Source organism: Symphalangus syndactylus, chromosome 4 (genome assembly GCF_028878055.3).
Source record: "Symphalangus syndactylus isolate Jambi chromosome 4, NHGRI_mSymSyn1-v2.1_pri, whole genome shotgun sequence".
Classification (NCBI taxonomy): domain Eukaryota; kingdom Metazoa; phylum Chordata; class Mammalia; order Primates; family Hylobatidae; genus Symphalangus; species Symphalangus syndactylus.
In genome coordinates, this window is record NC_072426.2 from 93526064 (window position 1) to 93532063 (window position 6000).

At 55.8% G+C, this 6000-nt stretch overlaps 1 protein-coding gene across 8 annotated transcripts in view; it reads right to left on the minus strand.

Moving 5' to 3' along the window:
- TSPAN14 (tetraspanin 14) overlaps positions 1–2896 on the minus strand; it is a 63810-nt gene extending 60914 nt beyond the window's left edge. For 2 of the 8 annotated variants that reach the window (XM_055275533.2, XM_055275532.2), the window contains exon 1: positions 2720–2878. The gene's annotated coding sequence lies outside the window, so the exon portion shown is untranslated. Of the gene's footprint in view, positions 1–2522; positions 2685–2719 lie in introns of those variants that run through there. The other 6 variants (XM_055275527.2, XM_055275526.2, XM_063638156.1 and 3 more) reach the window with 6 other exon arrangements.
- Positions 2897–6000: the final 3104 nt, after the last annotated feature.

Below are 6000 nucleotides of genomic sequence, written 5' to 3' on the forward strand. Positions count from 1 at the left end.
TCTGTAAAATGGAGCTGTTGACATCACGGTTGTTTTCTTCTTTTTTTTTTTTTTTTTTTTGAGATGGAGTTTTGTTCTTGTCGCCCAGGCTGGAGTGCAACAGCGCGATCTCGGCTCACTGCAACCTCCACCTCCCAGATTCAAGCAATTCTCCTGCCTCAGCCTCCCAAGTAGCTGGGATTATAGGCATGTGCCACCACGCCCAGCTAATTTTGTATTTTTCGTAAAGACAGGGTTTCATCATGTTGGTCAGGCTGGTCTTGAACTCTTGACCTCAGGTGATCCACCCACCTCGGCCTCCCAAAGTGCTGGGATTACAGGCATGAGCCATTACGCCTGGCCATCACCGTTGTTTTCAAGGATTAAATAAGTTATTACAAGTCAAGCTTCTAGCGTGTAAGTCTCAATAAACTCACTATTAGTATCACTATGAAATAATCTTGTCCTTCACTAAATTTTAAACCAGCAAAGGTTTCCCAGGCCTGGCACAATGCCACCTTGCAGGCACTGCTAAAAGGAATTCTACCTCAGTTGAAGTTAAATGGGTCAAATTCTTGAGCACATGGTGGCCTAGAGTGAGGCCTCAGGAAATAGTTCCAGAACCCAGGGCTTTCCTGCTCCCCGGCCTCCGTGGGAACTTCACTTCACTGCCGCCACAACCTTCAGGACAAAGCCATCTCCTCTCCCACTTCATCCTGCCACTTCCTACATGAGAAGGACCTTCACCAGTCCTCAGAGACTAGCACAGCTGCCCAGCTGGTGAAGGGGACACTTCCCTGGGCAGCCAACCATTCTGCAGCTCCATGCCCTTTCTTCCTGGGGCAGCCACAAACCTTCAGAAGCACCCATGGGCTCAGACCCCCCCCGTCTCCCTGAATGATCCTGCTACACTGAGATCAAGCTCAGATCAATAAACACTACTGAGCACCTAATGCCACGTCCAGCCTGGGTTCTAAGACCACACCAAGTTTATAGCTGGTGAGGGACTTTCCAGACTCGGAATAGTGCCTGCAACAATGCCTCGCACCCCACAGAAATCTCAACCATGCTTTGTTAAGTAAACTGAGGATGACATTAGGTGGTCCAAGCAGTGGAGTTCAGAGATGTGGGGATGGATATATCCAGAAAGTCCCTAACTGAAGTTGGGGTGCAACACAATGAGAAGGAAAGGGAAAATACATCTGGTGGCCCTAGATTTCCAGGGCCTGTCACTATAACGTTAGGGATCGGGGTGGGATCAGACTGTGCGTGGTGGCTCACACCTGTAATCCCTGTGCTTTGGGAGGCTGAGGTGGGAGGATCACTTGAGCCCAACAATTTGAGGCTATGACCACACCGGCAGCTAAGGGGATAGAAGGGCATACAGGGCCATGATGGTAGAGTCTGGGCATTCTGGGGATGCCAGGGCCCAGGAAGATCCCTGGAAGGAAGGCCGCCCCCACCAACCACTCGGCTGGCTGAAATATGGCAAGGACATAGGGGTGCTCCGACGGCCTGTCCCCAGGTTTCCCTTCACAAATAGAGAAGGGTGGCCGGAGCACTCAGCAGGCACTAACTGCTTCTGGACTTCAAGGTCAAGGGGCGAGGATCTGGCAGGCCACTCACTAGCCCAAGAGCAACCCCCTCTCGGAAGGGAGGAAGATCCCCTGGAGAGCAGACCACTGCCAAGAGTACACCTGCAGAAGCACCAATACAATGCTCAGCACAGCCGCCCAAGACCGCCTGACCTCCTGGATAGCAGCGCCAGGACAGCCAACGAGTGTGTGACACCGCCGCACTCACCACCGCTCTCCGCCCAGCTCCAGGCCAGTACCCGGGCCCACGACTTCCCCCGACTCCCCCTAGCACGGACTGCTTCTCTCCGGAGATCAACTTTAAGTCCCCAAGACAAGTGCTCCTGCGGTCCCAGGGCCAAAGTCCCTCCACACACCCTCACACAGGCACTTCCTACCCACCCGCACCCCACCTCTAGGGGTGGAGAAGCAGCAGCAGCCCGGGACCAGCACACTCCGCAGCCACAAACCTCACTCTACCAGAACTCCAGCTAGGTCAGGGGTCAGGCTTTGCTCCCAAACACAACCCCACACGACTAACGCGGAGAAGCTGGGTCACCGCCTACTCAAACTCCGGCCGTCTCAAACCCAAGCCGCGCAGAGTGGGACCCACGGCGGCGTGGGAGACTGAGCACAACCACTGCGGGGCAGGAGGAAGGGGCGACCCGCCCCGGCCTGCGCCCACCCCCACCCCGGACCCGAGCTCCGGGGGACCGAGGGTGGGTGACTGAGCCGAAAGGGTGGCCCATCTCCGAGCTCGCTGCTGGGGACGAGAGGCAGAGCTCCGAGCGGCAGCAGCCGTCCAGGCTCCCGTCGCCCTCACCCCGCCCGGCACGGGCGCGCACTCGCCGGGGCGCGCGGATGGGGCGAGGGCTACCGAACCAGGAGTGCCGGCCCCAGGACCGCCGCGGCTCTCGTCCGCCCGGCGCCGGAGTTCGGCTCAGCGGGGTCCGGGCCGAGGCCTCCAACCTCTAGCGAGCAATCCTCGCAGACAAAGCCAGCGCCGCCCGCGGGGCCGCTCCTGGGCAGGCGGTGAGGGAGGCTGAGGGGCCAAACAGGGACCTAGGGAGCAGCCCTCGCCCCCGGAGAACGCTCGCGGAAGTCGGCCTCAGACAAAGAAAGGGGCAGGGCCCGACGCCCCAGCCGAGTCTCCGCGCTCTACTCACCCGCGCGCGGCGGCTGCAGCGGCGGCGCGGCCCGGCTCGGCCGAGGAAGTTAGAGCAAGTTCGGCGGCGCGGGGCGGGAGGGCGCGACTCGGGCCGTCCGAGTGGCGGGGGCGGGGCGCGGAGGGGCGGGGCCGGAGGCGCGGCGCCTGCCGGCTGCCGAGGAAGGGGCGCCGCTTCCCTGCGCCGCCCGGTGCGGCCCCGCGCGCCTGGGCCCGCCCTGGCCCCGCCCCTCCCCCCGCCGCCTCGCCCCTCTCCCACCGCAACCCGCCTCCCGGTCCGCGCGGCACTGGGGACCGCGAGGCCGGGTCGCCGGCCCGCCCCTTTGTCCCGCTCTGGGCGGTGCCGGAGGCTTGGGGCGGCCCGGGTCTGCGCCCTCCCAGTGGGTGCGCGGCGCAGGCCGGGCCTGGCCCGGGGCCGGGCACTTGTAGCCGCAGGGAGCGCTCTGAGCCGTTGCGCTGCGCAGACGCCACTCTGGCCTTGTCGGAGCCGAACCTGGGAGAAGCACGAGCTGTGGGAGGCGGCGTCTCGAGGGATACACGGGATGACCGTGGAGAGCGGGCGAAGGAGTAGGAAAATGGCTGTGGTGGAGATAAGAGGCGTTCCTGCACGGCTTTGGAGCCTGGGGGCGGGGGTAGTCTTCAAAAGAAGGAAGGGGAAAAGGTTTTTATTTCTTTGTAAACCAAGGAGTAAGGACACGCTACTTCTGGCCTTGGTGCTAAAAATACCAAGCTTTCTTTGGATCGTGGCTGAGATTTCTTCCTAACCTTTACGCTAAAGAGGTGGCTGGGACGATTCTTGTTGGGTAGGGGGGTTTCCAGGGACAGCCAGGGGTGGCGCCCCTCTTTGGATCGTGGCTGAGATTTGTTCCTCACCTTTACGCTAAAAGATGGCTGGGACGATTCTTGTGGGGTAGAGGGGTTTCCAGGGATAGCCAGGGGCCGCTCCCCAGCCTCAGCCTCCCTACCTGTAGAATGAAGCATGCCACACCTCTATTTCTTTTTTTTTTTTTTTTTTTTTTTTTTTTTTTTTTTTTTTTTGAGACGGAGTCTCGCTCTGTCGCCCAGGCTGGAGTGCAGGGGCGCAATCTCGGCTCACTGCAAGCTCCGCCTCCCGGGTTCTCGCCATTCTCCTGCCTCAGCCTCTCCGAGTAGCTGGGACTACAGGCGTCCGCCACCACGCCCGGCTAATTTTTTGTATTTTTTTAGTAGAGACGGGGTTTCACTGTGGTCTCGATCTCCTGACCTCGTGATCCGCCCGCCTCGGCCTCCCAAAGTGCTGGGATTACAAGCGTGACACCTCTATTTCTTAAACTTATTCGGTGGCTGAGGGCCGAGTGGTCTGCTCTGTTGGGTAACACCAAACAGGGATCTATTAAAACTGGTCTAAGACTGGTTGTCACATGCCAGTACAAGCAACCAACAGGTTAATTCCAATGGAAGGAGGGAATCTTGAAATGGAGACTGTTCAGTCCATTCCCAGGTTTGTTTGGGTTGTTTTTTGAGCTAAGGTATCGCTTTGTCACCCAGCCTGGAGTGCAGTGGCATGACCGTGGCTCACTGCAGCCTCGACCTCCCGCCTCAGCTTCCCCAAGTAGCTGGGACCACAGGTGCAGGCCACCACACCTAGCTAATATATATATATATATATATATTTTTTTTTTTTTGTAGAGACGAGATCTTGCTTTGTTGCCAGTGATGATGGTCTCAAATTCCTGGGCTTAAGCAATCCTTCCGCCTCTGCCTCCCAGAGTGCTGGAATTACAGGCATGAGCCACTGTGCCTGGCTAATTTTATTTGTTTGTTTAATTAAGGGGGATGCAACCTGTCTGTGACACCCCAGGCAGCTCTGGAACCTCCCTGGGAACCTGTCCATTCATTCAGCAGATAGTGAGTGCGTGATTGAGTGCCTAATATATGCCAGGGCCTGTGTGCATGGTGGGATACTTCAGTGAACAAGACAGCTGAGGCCTTTTGCCCTATAAAGCTAATTTTTAGTGGAGAAGACAAATACATAATCACAAGTTGAAGTAAAGGCTGGGACAAAAACAAGGGGCTAGAATAGAGAATAAAAGCTACCTTAGATGAAGCAGTCAGGGAAAGTGAGGAGGTGATGCTGAAATTGAAATCAAAAGAGTAAGGAGTTAGCCTTGGGAAAAGTTGGGCAGAGACATTCCTCGCTGAGAGCAATAGGTGCCTTTTCAGGGTGAGTTCTGGATGGGTCAAGGAGCTGAAAGAAAATCAGTGTGGCTGAAGTTTTAAGCCTAGGGGAAGAGGCCCAGGATGGAGTGGGAAGGTGGGCGGGGGCCAGAGCATGCAAGGCCTGTGGGCTGTGTCAAAGAATGGAGACTTTGTTGAGCCTTGGAAGAGTTTTATGCCGAAGACTAACATGTTCTGATTTAAGGCTGTGTGTGGGTGTCAGGCAAAAATAAAAGCAGGGAGCCAATTAGGTTTGCCACAATCCAGGCCAAAGATGATGGTGGTTTGAACCAAAGTGGTGGTCATGCTAAGATGAGTAGCTGAGAGATACTATTTTGGACTTAACAGGACACATTGATAGGAAGGACATGGGGGCAGGAAATGGAGAAACCAAAGATAACTCAAGTTTCTGGCTGGGGTAAGTGGGTGGACAGTGCTTCATTTATTGGATCAAAAAGCACCAACCACATCTCAGGGAGTTACATCAGGAATTCTGTTCAAGCCACATGGAGCTTAAGATTCCTGTTAGAGAACCACTGGGATTATCTCATCACTAGGCAGGCGCTCAGAAGAGAGGCCAGGGCTGGAGAGGGGCTTTGGGATACATCAGCATAAAGATGCTCAAGGCCATGGGATCTCAGAAAGACACACAGGGTGAGGGAGTAGATGCAGAAGAGGAGAGAGTTCAGGAGGGACCCAGGGGAACCAAAGCAGGCAAGAAGACTGAAAAAGAGGCTGAGGAGGCAGAAGGAGAATCAGGAGTATCCCAGAGACTGAGAAAATGTTTCCAGAAAGCAGTTGTCAGCTGTGTTAGATACTGCTTAGAGATCAGGTAAGATGAGGACTGGGACCTGTTGGCTCTGGCAACATGAAGGCAATTGGTGAACATGATAAGGGCAGTGTTCCTGGAGTAGTGGTGGAAGCCACACTGTAGTGGAGCTACCATGTTTGCACAACTTGTCTAACAGGGAATGGAGAACTGGGAGGGATCTAGAAAGGATATGGAAGCATAGGATGCTTTGGTAGAGATTGCTAGATGCCCCTAGTAGTAATTCTCTCTTCCCTTCACGATAGAATTTCTAATTC